This window comes from Lates calcarifer, linkage group LG1 (genome assembly GCF_001640805.2).
Source record: "Lates calcarifer isolate ASB-BC8 linkage group LG1, TLL_Latcal_v3, whole genome shotgun sequence".
Taxonomy (NCBI): Eukaryota; Metazoa; Chordata; class Actinopteri; family Centropomidae; genus Lates; species Lates calcarifer.
Window position 1 is genome coordinate 21,299,318 of NC_066833.1, and position 23,183 is coordinate 21,322,500.

At 39.7% G+C, this 23,183-nt stretch overlaps 1 long non-coding RNA gene across 1 annotated transcript in view; it reads right to left on the reverse strand.

Moving 5' to 3' along the window:
• The window catches only part of LOC127142696 (uncharacterized), a 90,000-nt gene that overhangs the window by 63,207 nt on the left and 3,610 nt on the right, over nt 1–23,183 (reverse strand). Inside the window, exons 2-4 of the long non-coding RNA XR_007813660.1 lie at nt 21,616–21,724; nt 21,252–21,381; nt 7,061–7,120 (exon numbers count right to left, since the gene is read on the reverse strand). This is a non-coding gene — a long non-coding RNA (uncharacterized LOC127142696). The remainder of the gene's footprint in view (nt 1–7,060; nt 7,121–21,251; nt 21,382–21,615; nt 21,725–23,183) is intronic.

Here is a 23,183-nt window from a genome sequence, read left to right on the forward strand (position 1 = left end):
GGGAAATGGGAGAGACAGAACATAGCGTGCAGAGCTTATCTGCTCTGAGCTGACGCTGAGCTGTATACAGCACAGCGTCTACCACTGTTATTTTTATCCTGTCCGAGCCAAAGGTTCACACAGGTGGGCTTACACATAAGCACACGCACATTTAAGCACTAACAGGAACATTTCCATTGCTACTTTACTGATAGCTGGGGGATAATGCGTGGGTGGACCCTCCAGGCAATTTCTGATCCCTCACACCACCCGAGACAGAAAGAGATGGTGAGAGTAAGAAAAAGAAGAGCAGGACAGTGAGAAAGAGTGTGTGTGTGTGTGTGTGTGTGTGTGTGTGTGTGTGTGAGTGAAGAAGAAGAAGTTTATGTAAGGGTTGTGAGAAAAATGTCAGCCGCTGACATCTTGCATGACCTTAACATAAAGACTCACTGCCTATAGAACAGAATAACATTAATTAAACCATGTAGAAGTCTATTTTTGAGTTTAAGATTGTGAAGATGGAGATGGAGAGAGGAATCTTTAAGGAGACAGAGAGGATGTCAGTACAACAGGCATTATGTTTGGCCATGAATTTGCAATAGGATTACAGCAAGACAACAGTGATGTTAACATCAGTTACTAATTACTTATTGATAAAAAAAATAGCTACATTACTTTAAAAGATTACAGTGTGAGTTTTTAGTTATACTACTCATTAGATTAAATGACATTCCTACAAATGGTAATTATGGTAACTCTGATATGACATGAACACAGCATTACCTTTGCATGTGGAATAAACCACCATGCTGCAAAAACTGAGACAGGACAACTCTTTTTTTTAGTTTGAACCAGTGCACATTTGAGACCAACAACTGACCTGATAAAAGGCCAAAGCAGCAGCAAACATGACAACTCCTCCATGTGGCCATCCTTACAGACACAATCTGTCTCGAGCTTCTCGAGCTTGCTAATGACATGTTAAGGCATGCCGACCAGAAGCGGTAGCACCAGGCACACTTTGTAGCAAAGTTAGCAAATGAGCTGCGCAGCACAGCAAAACACTGGATCCGTCTGTCCAAACTGGCCATTAAATACATTACACACACACAACATCATTTGTGTTAGCCAGAAATTATTTTAATTGTCTAACCCCTGCTGTTATTGCTTTTACAGAAATAGTCAAAATTATTGGTACCCTTTCACTTACAATAATTTTTTTCACTGAAATAATTTGAAACTGACAAAAGTAATTGGTATCCACTATTCTTTAATCCATATTCAACAGAACAGACATGCTGCTTTTGATTTTCAGGGTAACATATTGTTGTAGGTAATACAACAAATGAGAGTGGCATAGACAAAAATACTGGGATCCTTAACCTAATATTTTATAACACACCCTTTTGAAGCAGTCTCTGCAATCAAGCAATAATTGTGGCTCTTAATGAGACTTCTACTCTTCACAACTAATACAGTCTGTATTAGCTGTGAAGTGTAGATGTTCAATCGGATTAAGATCAGGACTCATAGCACACCACTGCGGTGGCAGTATGTTTTGCTCCAGAGCCATGATAATTTTCTGATTTCACTGCGTCTGGCACAGATTCAAAGCACCCTTTACCAGACATAGCAAAGTAACCCCATAATATAACTGAACCTCCTCCATGTTTCACAGTGGGGATGGTGTTCTTTTCTTTGAAAGCCTCATTCTTTCTCTTGTGAACTTAGATCTGATGTGACTTACTGACCAGACACTGTGCCTTGATCTTGGACATCAGCTTGTATCTGTTTTGAAGTTTTCATGGTTCTTTTTCCACCATTTGCACTGTTCTTCTGTTGAATCTGGAGTCCCATAGACTTTAAATTTCTTAATAATATTAGCATCTGTGGTTACAGGAATGCTAAGCTGCTAAAATGTGGTCTTATGTCCTTTACCTTGACCAAGCTTGGAGAATTATTTTCTTCCTTATCTGCTCAGACAACTCAATGGTGCACTCATTGATATTGTGATAATGAATAGTCTGCATGAAATATCACTGCAATCTCTTTTCACACCTTCTTTGTCTGACTCTATGGCAAACCAAAGGTATGCAGGTATGCCCTGACAACGAGAGTTTTTAATGTCAACCAGTTTTAAGGAAGGATAGAACATTGTCTCGGTGAGGTGTAAGGGTACCAACACTTTTTGGCTACGTCTGCAAGGGCACTTGCTTCTGCACTTTCTCCTCATTATAATATGCGCTTCTACCCTTGGTGCTTCTCAACAATTATCTCATTACAGTCTTGCTCTGCCCTTGTTGTCTCTTGCCTTCACACCTTGCTGCATTGTCTTTGTACAGTATGTATGCTCCAAGCCTACTCCCAGCTCTGACTACAAAGAGGAAATTGTTACATGCTCTGATTTATGGTTAAAAGGCCTTTTCATCCATCAGGAACAAAACTGAGTCAGACATGAAAATGTGTGACGAGCCACCGTCAGTGAACCAACACGCTTTCTTAACCATGAGCTACTGCTTCACAGCGATCACAACTAATGTTTCTGGAGACACTCATGCCTTGGGACCGGTGATGTGTGATCAACCTGAGGCCAGAACAACAGCATACATCAAACCTACTAGCATTGTCAGTAACAAGATATTGATCTGGATCCTTGCCCGATAGAATGATGATATGTGTCTGCTTGGTTTGGCCGACTGACAACAGTGATATTTTTTTTTTTTTTTACACTCCCCTCTTTCACTCCCTCTTCAGTCCCATCCATGCCAGACATCCCTGTCTGTCGCCTCTCATCCATCTCAGAGTGTCCCTTGTGGTGTGAAGGAGGACCTGAGAGAGTGGCAGGGGCATCTGAGACATGGCATGAAGATAAGGGTTATAGTGCTTAACAGACAGACAATGTCTGTCTCTAAGCCCCTTGGCCAGATGGCCACTGTCTGTCAAGAATATGGCCAGTCCCTCAGAGTCACACATGCAAATTCAAACATACATAAAAACACATTAAATAAATATATACTTTACTATAATATAGTAATACTACATACTACATTCATTATTCTGAAAGGTGAGCAAAAATGAACAGCTGATTGGAGCTGCCATGCCAGTTGAGGTCCAAAAGTAATGAAGGCTCTGCAGTATAGCCAAAAGCATAAATACATTTAAGCCATATGTGTTTTCTGTGGCCATATGCGGTTTGTTGTCCATCCCATCGTTGGCATTGGCAAATACGGTAACATGTAACATGCTGTAACATTGCAGCCATGGAGCATAAGGCCAGGAAACTGAGAAAGTCTGTGTTAAGTGATATCTGCCTAAGTCTCCCTTCTCTTCTAGGGGTAGATGTAACGGTCTGTGAACCCCCCAGATCCACAGACAGATGGAGACTCTTATCTTTCCCTCCTCTTCCTCTCCCTATTCTCCCAGGCAGAGCAGTTCATCCTGCCCCAGGGAACATATGTGCTGCTTCCTGGAGAAAGTGCAAAATCTCAAATAAGGGCCAACTTTGAGATCTGGCATATTTCCCGAGGGGCTTTTTATTGTTCTGTTGGACCTTATGTTTTGATGGACAGGCTTGGATTCAATGCCCATGTAAGACAGGGCACGCTGAAACCTCTTCTGTCGTACGAAACTTCAACTAACGTCTATGTGGGCAGCCCAAACTGAAGAATTAATACAACACAGAAAAAAAGGCTATGAGCAGTTAAAATACTGTCATGACATTGTCAGCGGATGAGGCAACAATGTTTGACTGTGGTGAATATTTCGTTGGCCCTTTCACACTGCTGTTGAAAGCCTAATTACCCAATCCAATAATCATTTCACTTTTAGAACAGCTCAGGATGATTAAATGCAATTTTCATACAGTTAGTGGTCTATTAAAAGGCACCACCTCTGCCACTCTACAATAATCTCCGATCATCTAATTTTTCTTATGTCTTTGTAAGAAAAATTACATGATAAAGAAAAACCAGAAAGAACTGAGAGTGAGCAAGACTACTGTCAGGTAGTTGCAAGGGTAATAATGAAGTTAACCTAGCACTGACTTTTGGCTATTGCAGTGTAGCTGTCATTGAGCTTTGTTCTTTCTTTCTTTCTGTTGGAAAATTCAAAATGCAGCTACAATAGATGGCCTTGTGTCATAGATGCAGTTTTCATAAGCATCAATAAACTACAATGGTACTACTTGGTTCACTCTAGCAGCAATAATAAAAGATTACATTTTCAGTACGCAAACCAGTAAATACTGATTATGTTATCATAACAATTCTGCAGCATATTATAAAATTAATTAGCTGAAATACTGGCAGAGGACCAAGAGAATAAGTTGATAAAAGAATGCCAGTGATTGCAATAAGCCTTTAGACTCTCAGGATGTCAAAAAGTTCAGTGTCCATCAATCAATAGGAGAAAAGCAGAGACACTTCAGCATCAATGTTATTTGTACATCTGTACATTTGCTAAATTAATCAACAAATACTGAACGCTTAAATATGGTCATTCAGGAGCTGGTGCTGGTGCAAAGTGTTTCTGAGTCCTGAGGCAAATCCTGACAAGACCCATTACATATGACTTAAAGTAGGAGCCCTATAATGTTTACTCTGTATAGGCTACTCCGGCACCTGTGCCTTGGGCTCATATGTTTTTCACTACAAGTGAAAATGTGAAAAATGTGTAATTCATGATTTGCTGAGAGCTCATCAGTAACACAAAGATCTTCAGAAGTCTACATTTGCCTTGTGTAAAAATAAAGTATAGCTTTTTTCCATTCCAACCAATCAATCAGGGAAAAGAATGCCCTGGGAAATTTGAGACATCAGAATGACAATTCTTGCTGAACTTTGCTTTCACTCATTTCATGTAAAGTTGGCTGTAACTACTTGATTCTGAGCCAAAGTATTAAAATGAGCTGTTTCATGTTGTGGTATAGAAAAAGCATCTACTTGGCCAAATCCTCCATGCATAAATGTGAATAATTTGTGTTGCATTTTATTGCAACAGCTTGTCACTCAGTCATCACTGTGGAATTCACCTTGCCATAGGGCTTATGTAAGTAATTGTACTGGTATTTACAAACATGACATTATGAAGAATTTTTCAAACTCTGAAAGGAACTGGTAGCCACAGAAACATAAGCTTGTTGATATTATGTCAAGATTCCTTGGTATTAATGTATGTTAATGAACTCAGAGTATAAAGAGATGACATGTTTTCTTATATAGGATAATAGGATAAAATGTATGTAATACTTTGTATCCATGTTGCTAATAAATATAATTATTTTCATCAGCAACTGTAATTAACTCATATTTTGTTGAAGCATAATATAATGTAATTGCTACTGAGAAGCTCACAAAACATTTATTCAAGGCAAATGTGGTCTATCTCTATAGTTCTGTATACAATATGTATTTTGTCTAATGTTTTGTCTATGCTATACAAAAGTGATTTCACAGTGCATGCAATGATAAATATGCAGTAAGTGCGAATATGTCTCGCTAAAGTGCATTTTAGGTTACATTTCTGGGGCATGAGGACCTACCAGTCAACAGTGATGTAAAATTAAATGGAACTGAAGCTGTTCAGAATAAAGAGAAGCACTTGTGACTGGAAATGAGTAGAAACTTGATATCAGTATTATTCAAGTCAACGGGGGTTTGACAGATGTGACTGTTTTTTAAGCAAAGAAATACAATTATATACTCTAAATGTAATGGATGGATGTTAAAATAAGATAGAAAAAGGAAAGAAATATATGCCACAATGTAATGTAATAAGAACAGTGTACAATCATACTTCAGATCACTGTTGCCATGACAAAAATGATCAGTGACCAAACATAATTAATTTGCTTTCCCTGGCCTACAGTGTTGCTGTAAATCAGAGATGCATGAAGGAGAACTTTTACTGCGTTTATGAAGTAGGAAGAGGATTGGTAACGAGAGAAACATTGAGTGTGAACAAAGGGTGGACCCGGGGTGAGCCCAGATCAAACAAGTCATCATGGTTCATGACTGAGTGTGATGCTAAGAGGGAGAACGGAAAATTACCACACAGCAAATTAACTCGGCAGAGTGTGATTAAAAATAATTTTTGTGAAACTAATTTGCACTTACTGTAGCATAAAATTAAGGTTGCATTGGAACAGTTGGTTCAATTTTCAGAGGACCATCAGGACTTTTGAAAATTTAATGAGGATCCAAATTGCCTCTTTCTCTCCCGTCCATATTATGTATTTGTGACAACCCAGCGCTGTCTCTGTCTGTTAAAGACCAAAGAGCCATAGCAGCGAACACATTAATACACACACAGACGTCCAGGTGGATCTGGTAGGCTGAATTTAGGAAATATCTTAAGCTCATAGTTGCTAACTTAAATTACCCTTTTTTCATTATTATTTGTTTTCTTCCAATTTTGACTACAGTGGACACCAGCGGAGTGCATCTGACGGAAATAATTGAAAAAAGTGAAGTCAAGTTTGTTCCTCAGTCTCATAATGTCAAGAGAAAAGCCCTGTTAGAGGGCAGAGGTTACAGGTCAATGAAGGGTCAAATGGATGACCTTTCAACTCTTGACTCCATTTACAACCAGAGATGGCAAGGATAATTTCTATCCTAGTAGCACTTTGTTTAGAAATCAAACCACTTCATCACCCATCCCACTCGCTTCATCTTTCCAACTGCTCATATGGCATTTAAGGGGAGAGGAGTAAAAATCCATATTGAACCTAATATAATCTTAATGAATATGCATGTAATCAGCCATAGAAAATGGCCCTTGGCAGTACAATTCTCAGTTATCACAGTTAAAGTTTTTTGGGGGGTGAGATACTCTTGTCAGGTTTAGTGATTCACCATTGAGCCTCACACTTAGCATTTGTGTGCAGTACCTTTCCCTCATGTTACTGACACAGGATTGGCCTACTTGAAGGGAGGAGAGCACATCTTTATGAGCTGCTCAGGATAAGGCAGGGAGACATTAGGGTGACGGGTGTTCTAACCCATCTTCATCATAGCCATCGTATGGAAGAGAAATGTTAGAAGATGACAGCAGAGAGTGTAAGCAGAATATAATCATCCTTTACCTCAACACGGCCTCCATCCAGCAGAGAGCTTCATGGTCTCCATGGACATCCATGGTCTGTCTGAAATGACAGAATAAGAGGCCATGACTGACTTTGATTTGTTACAGGGGACATGGGTGCCTGCCTGCTAGCCTGCACACTATCTCAGTCCCTGTAAACTGAGAGCAGAGAATTCACCGATGATTATGCCACTTAGTGGTGTTTATATAGCCTGATTCACGCCTGAATCATCATCCATGTCTCAGATTTGTTCAGCGATTGAAATAGGTCTGGTGTCTGTACCTGACTGACAACTATTCCTGCTGTTTGGATTTTACGCATTTGTACTAACTGTTATAAGCCTATCCACAGAATTAACAAATGTCAAATTAAACCTGCAATGAATTTCTTGGCCTCTCGAGAGAAGTGAAACAAATCTGTGAATGCAAAATTGACATATTATCACCTTTTAAGTCCAAAATTAACTCACCTTTTAGCTCTATTTTTGGTTTCCATTATATCACCTGTGGTAAATATCTGCCTCTTTGGATTCTAAATTCCACACTTTGCCTGTCTGCAATTTAGTACAGTCAAAAAGAGTGTACAGTCAGCTTTTTCAATTAAAACATCTGCCTGCTGTGGCAGAAAAAAAAGAGGTTGATGAGAGCGGTGAGAATGAATCATCACAGTAAAATCTAGGTAAACTAAAAGTGGTTGAAATGCTATATAGAGTTGAAGGATACTGCAGAGACAGGTGATAATATCTGTTAGTTTGGCGCTACACATAACCCCTTTTACACAAAAGTATTCACATGATCGATTGTAAAAAATAAATAAATAAATAAAACATTACTGATATAGAAGATGTACAGCACAGCACAGATATGTCACTTGCTACGGTCTGGTTAGGGCAAAAACAAAACAGAACAGCTAACCTACCAACAAGACATACGCTAATATGAAGAAAGTGTCAGGCTTAATGAATGAACAAAGTGGCAATTCAATCTGATTATCTGGTTTGTATTGATGAAGAAGCCCTCAGCAAATCCACAAACGTCAATGTGTAATGATCAAAAGTCATCATGAGAAATGACAACTGATGCAGCTGTTTTTCAGTCATGTCACATAATGTTTTTAGAACTAGATTTCCAGAATATGTAAGATAGAAAGACATCACATAGTTCAAGGTGAGAGCAGCAAAATTCAAAATTACATAGCTGATCTGAGTTCAGGTCTTTCTCAAGTCTTCCCTTACACTGGCAGAAAATGTTTGCTGTAGGATCAAAAAGGGATGATCCCAGATCTGCTGTTGTAGGTAACCTTGTACCTACAGTGAGTGAGTCACAGGAGGACATGTTTCTGCCTCAGGCTGGACACCTGTAGTTAAAGGGGATGTCTTAAAGCAATGGATATGAAAGGCCTGAGCTTCGATGAGAGTGTTAAAGTAAGTGTGCAAGGGAGCAGGCCGGAAGCGGGGGAAGGTGTCTTTTAAAAATTATTTTCACAATTTGTGCAGTTCAGCTTATATAAGTTTGATACACCTTGTTGATGCTATAGCACATTTAAAGATGTTCAACTGAACTTATTCCTTAACTCTCTAAATTACATCAGTTGCATGTGCTCTTTCACACACACACCAATGGCTGTGGGATATCATCAGCAAGGCACTGGCCTAACAATCAGAACCAACTTGGGGTTCAGTGTCTTGCTAAAAGAGACACTGATAAGAAAAGAGAACCCGGGGATTGACCCACTAATGCTGCAATTAGTGGGTGACCCGCTCTGACTCCTCAGTCATAGTAAAAGGAAAACACAAACAGTGCTTTGTGGCTCTTTTTGTTTACCCCTGAACACCAGAAATAATGTTTAACATGTTCAATCTGGTTTGGACAGCAACCACCTTTTGTTCTCTGCATCCAGGGTCATCGAGGCTACAAAAAGTCCCATGAGAGCGAGGGCTTTCAGTGTACCATAAACCTAGAGCTTTGCCCCTGTCACACTGTGGTCACTCCCCAGGCCTCACAGCGACAGGCCTGGCTGATCTCAACTTGTGCTCCTTCTCTCCTCTGTGACTAAGTCTCTTCCACCCAAAGTTAATTTTTAATGACACACTTTGTTATGTGGGTCCATTGGGGGCCCTTAGTGGCTGTGCTTTAATAAAGAGAGTCTCACTGCCTGCTCCCCTTGGAGTACGCTTCATTAAAACCGGTGACGGGAAAAAAGGTCTTTGAAGTCCCAGATTTGAGCCTATCCAAGCTTTATATTTCTCTGTCCATCTGTCTGTCTGGTGTTTTATTAGTTTATTTTCATTTTTACGTCAATGGGTGCAATAAACAAACAAGATATTTTGAAGGACGGATGATGTGACCCCCTAGGGACTACTTCATAACTGTAGTGGAGTGAGTTTGAGAGAGTGTTCCAAAGGGACTGGTGGCTCGTATAGAGAGAGAAGGTACAAATGCACCATCATCAATAATCTTTCATCGTCATCTTATAATATCCCACCTCATCGCAAAACCAAGAGATGCATGACAATGTCTTTAGCAGAAATGGTTCGACTACAGAGCCAAAAACATATAGATTGTATGGGCTATAATAATTTACCAATATCGGAGCTCTGATGGGTTGCTAAAAAGAAAGGTCAAATAGGTTTTTACTTGTCACAATATCTTTCACAGTCAGTCACCAGAGGAGGGAGGTGAGGTAATAAGTCATCATAATTTGAGTGGGTTTTTAGTTCTTCCAACACAACAAATAAACAGTTACCTCTGCTGGTCCTTGTAAATGAAACTCTATGGTCTCAAAACACTAGTCTGAAACTGGTCAGGGTTTGTTAACAATTAACATTAACATAGCACTATTGGACTACCACTGATAAAATAAATTAATACATTTTTTAAAAGCAAGTGTGGTTTTAGATGATTTGCAACTGAAAGGACATCAGTTTGAGTTTTTAATTGCATTTTGGTAACTATATTTTCAACAGATTCTACAGAATGTCTGTAGGAAAAAGCCAGAGACAGTATGGTGGGTGTCACTGCGTGGATAATTGAATAAGAAGTTTGTGTATGACACCAGTGTGAGGTTGTTTATCAACCTCTAAGTTTTACCAGTAAATTCTCAGTCATCCAGTTCATGGTTATCCAGGAAGGATTGAATAAAGGACAACTGGACTTGGTTGTAGATACTAGAAAATGTTTCATCCTTGGACAAGAAGAGATGAGACAAAAATGACAAAACATTAACAGGCAAAAAGAATTCTTAATAAAGACTAGAACAACAACAATGACAACACTATTTAAGTTGTCTGAGGTAGTGCAAAAATAAATAAATAAATACAACCCAGCAACAATGACAACAATATTTTATATCTGTTATCTGGTTTCAGTGGATGATAGTCAGGCACGCTTTTTGCTGCTGAAACGCATTAGCTTCCTTTAACATATTGGTCTGTTTCTGCTTTGGACACCCAGGCTTGGCTTTCTTTGACAATGGAACGCACTGTGTACACACAAGCCACTTTTACCGACAACTCCAATTGCGTTGGGTATGCCACTGAACAACGGCCTCTCTCTCTCACAATATTAGATACAGGTTGCAGTACCTGTTTTTAATGATGAAGAGAGAACTTTGAAGTTGAGTGGAGCTGCTAGTAATTGTTCTCTATTGCTGCGAAGACTAGTGTCTTGTGTTCCCTGCCAAAAGGAACACCTGGCTCTTGGCTTGTTGCTGTAATAATAAAGGGAAAAAAAGAGTGCAGCTGTGCTATAGTTGTATTTAGCCAGTAAATTAATAAAAATCTTCTACAGTCTACAACTGCCTTTAATTGCTGAAATTGATTAGACAGTTTAACGGATGTGTCTCCTTTCTCTTCTCCCATCTGTGAAAAGATGTAATTTCCTTTTCCCACACTTCTCTATCAAGAAAATAATTACAGAACAGAGTGATGAAAAAACTAAATGAATGCTATCAGTGAGCTGGATGTTATTATTCAAGGACTGGACAACTGAGTGGTCTAAACAAACTAGGGTATATGGGACAAGTCATCGGTGGTAAGGTGGCAATAATAGCACATCGGAGCAAAGTAAGCACATGATTCTTCATTATAACCTGCCCTTTGGTAGAATCCTTAGTCTCCCTGCATGGCAAACAGGGGAATTACAGTATAATCAAGGAAACAACAGAGGTTATTTTAGGTTGCAATTACAGAGCCATGCCATGTTTCTACTATGGTGTGGAGACCTAGCAAAGGCCATTCGAAGGAAAATTAGAACTGTTATCAGCATCCCAATCTAATCATCCCAATCCTCCTAACAAACTCAACATGCAATATTTGATAAAGTTACATCTGTGCGTTATCTATATACACATCTGTGCCCACAGGGAGTGAAAAATCTAAATCATGCTTTTGGGCTCTGCTGGTGTAAAGAGATCACAGACTCAAATACAGAATTTCACTGGCAGAATCTTTGAAGCTGCTGCACTTCAGAGGGAAGACATCAAATATGGAAATTCAAGCCAACACAAGGAATGACAGATCTTTCTTTACATATTTACACTACACTATCTTCTACAGAGTGGGAGTTCTACAGAAGGATGTTTTCTAGATGCACATATTTCTGCCTGCTGTGAACACATCCAAGAATATTTTCTGAGCCCTACATTAAAAAAAGAAAGAATACATTTCAAGAAGAAAGTTTAGGAGAAAAAAAGCTGTCAACACATTTATGTTAATTTGCCATAATGCTGCAGAAGACTATAATTTACACACATACACACACACACATCTATTCTATACTATACTATACTATACTATACTTATATGGTCACCCACCTTATACTGCTCATTGATTAAAATCTATGATTGTCTTATAGCAAATAAGATCAGAAGTAGATAGTGATTTAACAGAGGCATATTTGATTGTCATAGTAGGTATTATGTGTCACATGCAGGTTTTGCATGTGCTGCACAGGCAGCATTCAGTGTGCTCTCCATTTATTTCATGTGATTTTTCACTCCCTCCTCACAGGAGGGGAAGAGATGATTGCAGTGTTCTCCCTGTCTTCTTCAATAAGCCCGGCACTGTCGTCCCCTCTTTCACTCAAACTGTGTGTGTGGAGTGACTGTCAACCCGCCAAGGCCCATTCACTCCAGCACACACCGCATCCACCGCAACTCCCTAGTGCTCTGTCTGCATCACAGCTCCTCCCCAGCTCACTCTCAGCTCAGTCACATTCTGCAGCTTTGAACTAGAATTTAGCTCACCTCCAGTATCTACCCCACAGCCCCTTTCCACTTACCCATGCATCCCCACTCTCCTCCCAATCTTACAACCCCCACCTCCTCCCTCCAGCTCCACTCGGGGCTACATGATAACACACTTTGGAGGGAAAAGCTTTCCCCCAGAGCAGCCCAAACTGTGAGCATATTCACTCCATCATAACAGCACTGTAGCAAAACTGCTGTCACGCCGAGTTTGCCATGCTAATGTGGCTCTAGGCGCCGCTACCCTGCCCTCAAAATACTGTGATTGGAGGTGTGTGGAGTGTTTTGTGGGTGCTGAAAAGGCGGGGGAGTTGTTTGGACAGGTTAAATAGCACAATGCATGGGCTCTGGGGCATGGGAGTGAATGTATGGAGGATGGAGTGGCTATGAAGATAGTTCACATCAAGGGAGCAGTTCTTCTAACTAAAAGCAGTTTAATTCCCAGTGAGGTAAACAGCGCTCGATGCATGGCAAAATGTGAAACCACTCCCCCATATACCCTTTGAGAGAGGTGAGAGAAGAGGCTTCAAAGGGCTTGACTGACACATGGTATTGCTTTGAACCATGTCCTTGAACTGTCTTATGGAAAGACAGACACTCCCTTTAATCATCTATTTAAAAACCTCATGTATCAAGACATATGTACTCTGGTAGTACAAACATCTCATTGCCTAATTCTTATCCCTGACACGTGCAAAACACACACATACCCACAGAGAGAGAGAGAGAGAGAGTATTCTCTGCTACTGTTGCAGCTGCAGTTACAATGAGGAACTGATGGGAGTAACAAGGATCTTACCTTCTTCCAAATGAACAATTACTTCCTACTGGTAACATGATGCAGTTGTCCGCAAATCATTGCGACACCAAGGTGTTACCACAATTTTCCAAGTTACAGGCTCCAATTATTCTAAGCACATGTGGATGCGTGAACTGTGCCTTTTTCCACACCTCTTATGTTTTATAAAATTCAGTCCTCTGCAGGTGCCAGATGGATGGTAGCAGCTATGTTTCTCGTGTATGGAGTTCAGTGATGTATTACCTTGTGACTTGCACTGTGGTCTGGCTGACGGGCTTCTCTTTTTTCATACATTTATAAGACTTTCTTTTAAAGGAATAGTTTGACATTTTGGGAAAAATGCTGAGAGTCCCTTGCTGAGAGTTAGATGGGAAGATTGATCGGAAACAGGGGAAACAGCTTGCCTGGCACTGTCCAAAGGGAACAAAATCCACAGATCATGTCTAAAGCTCAATAATTAACACATTATATGTTGTTTGTTTAATATGGGGCCTCCCAAGGTCAGCTGAGAAAGCAAAACTGTGGGGCATGGATTACAAATCTTTGTAAACCCAGAGTACAGATTTACACATGGTTTGTTTTGTTTTTTCTCAGCTGAACCCTAGGGGGGCTTTGTAGTTTAACTACATTAAGTGTAAAAATTTTAAATTGTGGTTTTATAGAGGGTTGTGGGCCAGACTATTGTTTGGCTGGGTGCAGTAACTTTGTGGATCTCAGCTGGTCGCCTGGCAAACTGAGAGTGACAACAACACTTCAGGAAGTTACAGCACCCATGGCCAAGAATTAATCTGGCAAATAACCACCCTTAAAACCATGTGTCTTTATGCGTTTCAGCTTTTGAGCTGAATCAAACTGGATTAAACAACAGAGATATTGCACGTTAACTAGTGAGATGGTGTTGGTAAGTATATTTCTCAAAATGTCAAACTATCTATTTTAATCCTCATTCTTTCTATAATATCTCAAACAGGGCTGGATTCTCCAGGTTCTGTGTGCATTTTTTCAAAAACTAAAATTAGCTATCTAAAGTTCAACCCACTCTCTCAGCACTCCTTACACAAACCCTATAATTTTACTGCAGCTTTTATCCAGTCCATTTATTGTCTTCCCCATATATTCCTTTTTCTATGGCAACTCCCAGTCCTTCTTATACTGCCACTGCATTTCCCTCTCTTTTCTTATTTATTTTATTGTTAATCTCAGATCATTTAACCAATCAGTCTATTTTCTTCTTTCTGAAACCATATCTAAACCAATCTCATAATTTTTGTCAAAAATATTTCAATCAGAACAGAATAGTAGAAATATCCATGCCATGGAGTCTGAGCGCCAGTGGTGATGGTGGTGGTGAAAGAGTGAAGAAAAAATAGCTGAGGATGTGAATGGAAGACAAAACGCTGGATTTTTTGATGAGCTCACTAGAAGCACCCTTTGGACAGCTTTATGCGAAAATAAAACCTCCTTGCCAACTCTAACAGAATACAGGACATCAAGTGGCTATCACAACTTATCTTCGATTTTTTCTAGAAATCACATCAACTTTTCTGCATCACCATTCAGCTCCTGAAACGTCTGAGTCAGTGCCAGGGCAGATAGTTTCTTTATTGCAAATATTTCAGTTTTAGTCTTCAGTTGGTACAACAGTGTAAAGACTGTGTTCTTACATGTTCCAGTCTGGGTTGCCCAGGTTATTGTGTTGCCTATTAACACCATTTTCTGCCTGTATGTTTACATGTTGAGGTTCCCACTCCCAATGCATGGTCTATGTCTTTGCGTGACGTACAAGCAAAACCAGAAGCAGGTCAGAAGTGAAATCAACCATCAGGTTGTTGGTGTGATGGAAAATAGATGATTGTTAATTCATGTCGCTGATGAATAAGTGATTGGCTCCAGGGTTGGGGGCCAGGCTTAAAGGCACGGGGCATATGGAGAATGAGGAGGGGCACAGATGCTCCTCAGGGCCAGGGGGCTGAAAGGCACCGGGGCAAGTATGAGAGATGGAGACAAAATATGAAAAGAGATGCATGCTTACCCTGCCTCAAAAGCAAACTCTGGTCCCACTGTGCAGAACTAACCCCCTAACTCAGCCCCCAAACCCATCGTCTGAAGTGCCAATTCACTGCGGGGGGAAGAGATGCTGCTTTAAGAACTTTGCCTCTGAGCATTAGGTCCTGTCCTACTCTGACCTCCAACAAAAGTAAACAGCTCAAAGAGGAAAACTTCAAGGCTTGATCTAATGGGAGAGGAACTGAGCTATCTAACACACTGTAAAGACAACATACAGATACTGTTACTAAAATTTCCACCGAGCCCTTTGAAACCCATTTAAAAATGTTAATGTTCATAATCACACTCATGCAGCAGACATGCACACAGACACACACACACAAATGTACAAATGTACACATTCTGCAGAACTACCCCTGGAGCACTGAGAGGATCTCAGCTCCATCTACTGGTGGCATTGTGAATAAGCTGCTCCACTGTGGCTGAGGGAACATAAACACCAACTCAGTTCCCTAAAATCATTTTCTCCACAGTCTTTGCCAAGCCTCCCTCTTTCCATTTACACCTCCTTCAAGCCAAGAAACTAATCTGACATGATTAGTTACAGTTTGCCAGTGCAGCACTACAGTATCTTTTATCATCCACAAAGACCCTCTATTACACCAAGGGAGGAAGAAGGTAGTTGATCCAAAATTTGATATCAGGCATTGCACATGGTAGAGTCTGTTTATGACTGAAAACCCAACCCCCCCCCCTCAAAAAATAATCTTGTTGTGTAAGACCCCTTGGCTGACACAGTTTGGATTTTTCAGACAGGGTTTACCTATATTTCAGAGGTATTAGATGCAGAACTTCATGTGACTTTCTTCTCCCAGTGTCAATAAATGTACTTGTTCCAGACACTTCAGTTCTTCTCCTGCAATTTATATTTAAGAGGGGCAATTTTGTCTTTCATCCTCAAGAGAATTTATCAGGATATGCTTAAAGGGGCACTCTATTGAGCTAGTATTGCATTTCCATAATGTTAGTGAACTTACAAGACACACATTTAAAAGAAAACTGAAGCAACAAAGCCTGAGATATCCCAATTTTTAGTGTAAAATAGAAGATAAGCTTCACAACACAGGACTCTGCATTTCCCATTACTGAACTCAATAGCATCATTCATTAGAGACTCCCTGCCTGGTAAATAGAGAGTCAAGAAACTGGAACTTTCAGGTTCTGTTCTGAAGTGTGAAAATCTAATTAAAAATAACAGTGACATTTGTAATGTGGCCCTGTGATTGACTGGTGATCTGTGCAGGCTGAATCCCGCCTCTCGCCAGTGTCAGCTGGGACAGGTTCACCGTTCACCCCCCACCCCAGCTTCCTTAGGATAAGCGATATAGATAAATGAATAGATGGATGGATGGATCTGTAATGTGCTTATAACTAAAAGTAGTCTACTCAGACGTGCCTGTACATCAGACAGGACTGAACAGTGCAGAAGTTATTCAATGTCAGTTATTACAACTAAAAATACTTGAGAATAGAGATTGGTGAATTTTATCCATATGGATGAGACAGTTACAATGTTGTAAGTATAAAACCACAGAGTTCCCATCTTTCTGATAGTGAGTGCTATAATGGATTTAATGTGCCAAAATTGGCAGTGTCCCTTTAATATGAATGAACAAATCAATCACAGAAATTGAAAAATATATAAATAATCATTGTCCTGTCTACCTGTCCTGTCAATTCAGTCACCTCCATATTAAAGGTCATTTATAAATGTGTACTAATGTGACCATTTTATATCTTTAGCTTGATCCCACAATGCATTTGCTCTTGGTGGGGACAGAAGGTTAATGTTGTAAATGCACATCAGACAAAACAGCGTTTTCAGAGCTGCAGTCACTGGGGGAGGCTTGGAGCTAGAATCTCAATTATTTTGACTACACTGTGTAGATGTAGCACTATTTCTGGTTAGATTCTGCTGGCAGTGTGCTTTTCCTATTCTTATCACCACCGACAGCAGAACAGCAGAATAATAAAATCTATTGTGTAGCTACTTGTAAAATTCTCATCCCAACAGCAAGAGCTTGTGGGGACATTTCCTAAGATTAACTTTTTAGTTGACACAGAAAAATATTGCATGACACTCAACATTTCAGTATAGGGGTTTCAGATAGCATTCACTGAATATTTACACAGGTAAAGTGGGGACTAGATAACTTCCCCCCTGAATGAGCGTGTGGCAGTTACGAGTCTGTATGTGTGTGCACGTGTCCAGGGTCTCCCATCTTCCTAAAATTACAGACAAATACATCAATTTGTTATCAATGGAAACAGCTGCGCAAGAACTGATTACAAAATGGTAATAAGTGGCGAGGACCTGCAGAGAATAGTGACAAGACAAATCTTCCTCTTAAGAACATCTTTTTAGAAACCACAACCTGGTCTCTCACAGTCACTATCTCTACCTTGATCAGAAAATGAATTGCTGCCATGCGAATAAAGGATTCCCTCCTTTCACCAGCCGTCCTTCACACTGCATAATTGAACAAAGCATACAGCAACACACAGGTCTGCTTTATGCTACAGGAGTTCAGGGCAACAGCAAAACAGGAACTAATAATGTTGTTTGTGCTAGTGTTTTGTTTATATCAAGGAAGCAAGTTAATTTGTGTGCGTACAGTATAAGCGTCAGTCTTTTCCTTTTCTGATGAAGAGAACATGATGTACTGGTGCAGCAGAGATTTCCTTGATAATATCACACTCTGGCATCACACACACACACACACACACAGTTACAGAGGGTGGTGGTGAGGGGCTAATAGCTTCTCTAAGGATGAGATCCAACCTAATTTGCACCATGCAAAGTCCCTGTGGTGACTGCACCTACAAGACAACCATATTAATGTTCAGTGTGCGTCTGTGGTCTCATGAAAAAATTTACAGTATACATTGCTCTCAGGGACAGAGAGAGACTACAGTGCGTGTATAAAGAAAGAGAGAGAAATGAAAACAAAAAAAGGAGGAGATATGATTCAGTGCTACTAATCTCTTTGATATCCACACTGTGACGTTCTGTTCCAGGCCGAGAAATGCCCAAATTATTCTTTTCGTCTTTTATTCATGACCTGCGGGACATCCTGACTTACCCTCTTACCGCCTTGCTCCCAGTCAAACTTGATCTCCCTCCCTCCCTCTCTCTCTGCTCCTCTCTTGCATTCTCCTCATTCTTTCGTTTCTCATCTTATCATCCCCTTTGTGTGATATCTCACTGACCTTATGCATTCATGAGCGATGGCTTATTTACATTAAGTATAAAATGCAGTATTGTGGGTTGGGTATAAGAGGCAGCCATAAGAGCATTATCATATATGTTTTTCATAATTATGATTACTGTTAATTATGCATAGATAGAAGTAATGGGAAATTAATTCTGGCTATATATGACTAGTAAATGGATTCCTGTAATTACTTTAAAATGTATCTACTCTATCTAATAATATCTGAAAGTGACTGATTAAACATAAAACTGAAACTGAACTTGAAATATGTTTTGGTTTGTTATGACAAACTGATTAACCAATCAATGAATTCACAAATTCTCTATTTCTGGTTTGTAGTGCACTGCACAGACTCTTTTTGGTTTTATATTCAAATATTTCAGATTCTCATGCATTAGTTAAGGTGAAATGACAATGACTTTAGTTTATTTCAGGTGCAGGAGAAATATTTGACTGGTTTACCTGTCATAATGTGGTGCTATTTAAAGTTTAATAGCCTCATGCTGTTTTCAGTTCAGACTATGTGGTGAAAGCAGGTATTAAGCCACAGTGCAAATGCAGCTGCTGGGATAATAAATCATCTTGAACCACAACAGCTACTGCACACCATGATGTAGATGGTTTATCTTGGGGAAAAATATCTTCTGGCTATGTTCCTACTGACTCAAAAAGTTATCAAGTGAACACGTTCAATGTTTTATATCGGGATTTTTATGCACATAGACAGCTGTGTGAATATTGTAAGCGATTTTGTTTGTTCAGTGCCTCAAGGTCTTGCAGTCAAATAACTCATGTGGTCAACAGTACACAAGAGTAGACAGAAATATTTCTTCAACTGCATTTTAACTTAATTTAAATGATATGTATATGTATACATTTTTGGTCATTTCAAAAAATTAAAAACTATTTTGAATAAAGCTGTCATATACAAGACTGTTGATGATGTTGAGTAAATGATCTCACTGCAAGGTCCACTTAGTAGCTGTTCTGGAGCTTAAGTTAAAGTACCAATACAGCAATATAAAAATTCTCTATTACAAGTCCTGTATTTAAAACCTGAAATGAATGTAAAGAAATATGATTAGTAAAGTACTCACTCTGAATTCTGTGATTACATATATACTAATGCATCAATGTATAAGTAACATTTTACTATTGTAGCTGGTCAAGGTGGAGCTACTGCTTAGGTAGTTTACTTTAGTGTTTCCAAACCAAGAGATCAGGCCCCGACCAAAGAGTCACAAGATAAATCTGAGGGGTCCTGAGATGATTAATGAGAGAGGAAAGAAGATAAAACAAAGTTCTGCTACATAGATATGTATTCATATTTTTGAAAATATTACATAACTTGACTTCTTTGGGACCTTGAACAGTTATTTAAATTAAACGTAAAAGTTTAGAAGGGAAATACCTCTCTGCTAGAACTACTAACAAGACAGACGTCTAAAATATGAGGGGGCACTGTTTTTTTGTAGTTACTACAACTACTCATGAAGTTGTAGATATCTAAATTTCCATTTTTCTTCAGACTTCTCATCCATGTCGACTAAAAGCCTAAGTTCTTTCTTGCAGACAGAAGTTGAGAAAACTTGTTATCAGAAGATCCTCTGGATGGACAAACAAATTGCCATTTATTTGTTCTGTGAACATCAGCCTATCATTAACAGCTATAGTAAATACCATCTACCCTGCTGGGTGAAGAGTTTCACAACAGAGAACATAAATTCAGAGGTCTGTAACAATGGAGTGAATCATATTTGTGTAAATGTCAACTCTCTATTGTTGACTAACAATCAATAGAGGCAGACGTTTGAGGCATTTGGTCTTTTCGAGGCCTGAGTTTAATCCAATAATATTCACACTGAGTTCCTCAGCAATTGCTATTGATGGCTACTAAGAGCCTGACAATGAGCCTGCACAGGCTGTTCTTTAGATTTGTTGCTTCTGAAGTTTTGGTATTTAAAGTTGTTTTTAGTTCCAATTTTTCAATACAATTTGATACTTTACTGGATTTGAAAGTGGAGGTGGATAGATTGTTAGATTGTGTATTAGGTTCCCTTAATACAGTATATTTTGGCCCCTTCTTTTCAGCAGTGGAAAAATGCACAAATGCCTCCTACTTCTCAAAATGATAATAAGTTGTGACTGAAACCCAGATAATTTGAAGCATCCTCAAAGTTATACTGAAAAAAACATTTGCATGGTTTAAATGACGCCAAGACTAAACAAATGCCATGGCACTCTGCGCACAGTGATATTTGATGAAATTAGACAGAAGTGATTAATCATAATAATAATAAAGATTTTGAGGTTACTCTTTATTTTGTTATTGTGTGGGAGGCTGGTTATGCAGGAGGGGGTCTTGCAGAAGCATTATATTCTAGTCATCATTTGTATTTGTCTTCTTGGCTTGGTAGCGGGAGTCTCAAATGTCATTAGAAAAGGTGCAGGTCTGTAAGTTTTCAGATATGAAGATGAGAGTGTAAACTCAAAAAAAAAGGGATCCAAATAACACTACGTCAACCTTTCCTGCAGTTACAGGCGCAGTAGCCAATTCATAAGCAGCGTGTATCCCTGAAGCCTCATCTCATTTAGCCAACAACACAGGTGTTTGTTCATTTTCCAATTGTCCTGGCCTTCCTCTGCTCGGTCACATAACATCACGCAGGCAGCAATGTCCTAGTTGACAGGTGCATTACCCAGAAGTCCCCCCTCACCTTGTTTTGCGCCTCTGTGTCCCCTCTGTGATGTATGCGTTGAGGCAAAAATATGTATGTGTCACGAAGCTCCCAGCTGTGTGGATGGCCCTTAGCCCTTTTAATGCTGTGACTTCTGCTACTTACAACAATCACTCTCTTCACGTACCATAATTAGAGAGGGGACAAGATGTCATGTCACTCTGCCCACACTGTCAAGTCTCTGCTGTCTGCAGCATCAACAAGCTGTGTCCATACACGCAGAGGTCTCACACACGGCAGCTGATATTCTGCTCCATCTGCCAGAATCAAAAGGTGTGAATAAGAAGACACATTTTGCATTAAAATGTGTGATCTCTTAAGAACAGAGGTCAATTCTGATAACGACCACTGCACTAGACTGCTGAAAGGCCTTACAGCACCGTTTTTTATCTTCTTCCTTTCCTTGTCAAGAAAAGCTATATGCCAGATGCATTAATACCCCAAATTTGCAATTACAATGTGGCACTTTGCGATCACTCATATCTACTCACATAATGCTTGTAAATGTTACTGCGGCAGTTGGAGCAATGAAGGAGGTCATGTCCTCAATAATAATTCTGGAGCTCTTGGGGTGAGGAGTTCTCCGCAAAAATTGGATACCTGACAGTGCAGAGAAACAACATTTAGATCAAAATGTAGGGATTTATGCAATGTAGGGAACATTTACAGCAAAATTAAACTATATTTATATATATTACATTCAAATACTTAATAGCAACAGTATCAACTGTTTTTTGTTTTTGTTTTTTGGCTTAAGGATCAAAATCTGGTTCTGCAGCAGAACCAGAGAGTTTTCTTTTTTATTCCACACATTCTTCTTGCCATAACATGGCACTTACATCACCCATAATGCACCTTAACTGCTGACAGTTAAGTTGGAAGATTCAAGTTGTTATGCTAGTTGTAGCTAATATAGCCTCGAGGCTCAAGCAGAGATGAGGAGTGGACTACAGAGGTCTGGTGAGATCACTTATCTATAACTCCACACCTCCAGATTTGAAAACTTCTAGTCTTCAGATCCAAACAACCCTGACTCAACTGACATCACTTAAGGCAATTTATCACATTTTTCACAGCTCCCTCAAAACACTCTCATGCTCATCTGCCCTGGCTACAAGCCCTGCTTGCACTTGGTAACATCAACAACATTTCAGCAACAGAAACATACAACAACTCATCAGTGGCGACTTCGCAAGTTTGGAAAGGTGTAGAACTCGCTGTCTAAGATAACAACACTAACCCTGCAGTGTGTTGAAATGCCAGCATGTAACCTGAAGATTCAGCTGGACAACATGTCATGCTCTAAGCTGCCGTTTCCTCTCCAGCACACTTTGCAGTGTGTGGCCTTAAAACTTCCATCAGGCTGCCTGGCCCATGTGGTTAGACAGTTGGCGGGGCTGACAGTAACTGGGACCTATGCCACAACGATCCCTGCTCTGAGATAACTTCTGTCCTACCTCTAACCCCCTGACACATCTACAGGAAGGCATTCACATGCTTATCCCATCTGTGGTCAGTCACATGTACATAGTGATATCATGCACCATACACCAATGATATCATTGGTTAGGTACATATGTCATACTGACATATTTCTGTCATATCAAAATATTACATAGGGGGATGCCATGTTATGCATACAATATGTGCTTTTAATGTCTATCATCCTTTACAGTTACCTTGCCTTGAAAACCAACAAACATGACAGAGATGAACGCAGCAAATATATATTTGCTAAGTGTTTAGAATGCAGCACATCTCCATGCGGGTCAGGCTTAGCCAGATGCTCATTAATACAGTTGTATCTTAGAGACCTGCATGGGAAGTTATGCATGGTGAAGTTTTGGAAAGCTCAAGGTCACTTCCTGTTTATTTACACTTGGTCACATATTGGCTGTCAAGCCATTGGCTATCTTGCTGACCCCTCTGTTCTGGCTGTGGTGTACTAACATGACAGTTACTGTATTTCATTTTCTATTCATTTGAATCATCATTTTGTTCTTCAACTCTCAGTGCTATTGTAGTTAACTTAATATTCTCCTTGGATTGTTGTCCACTA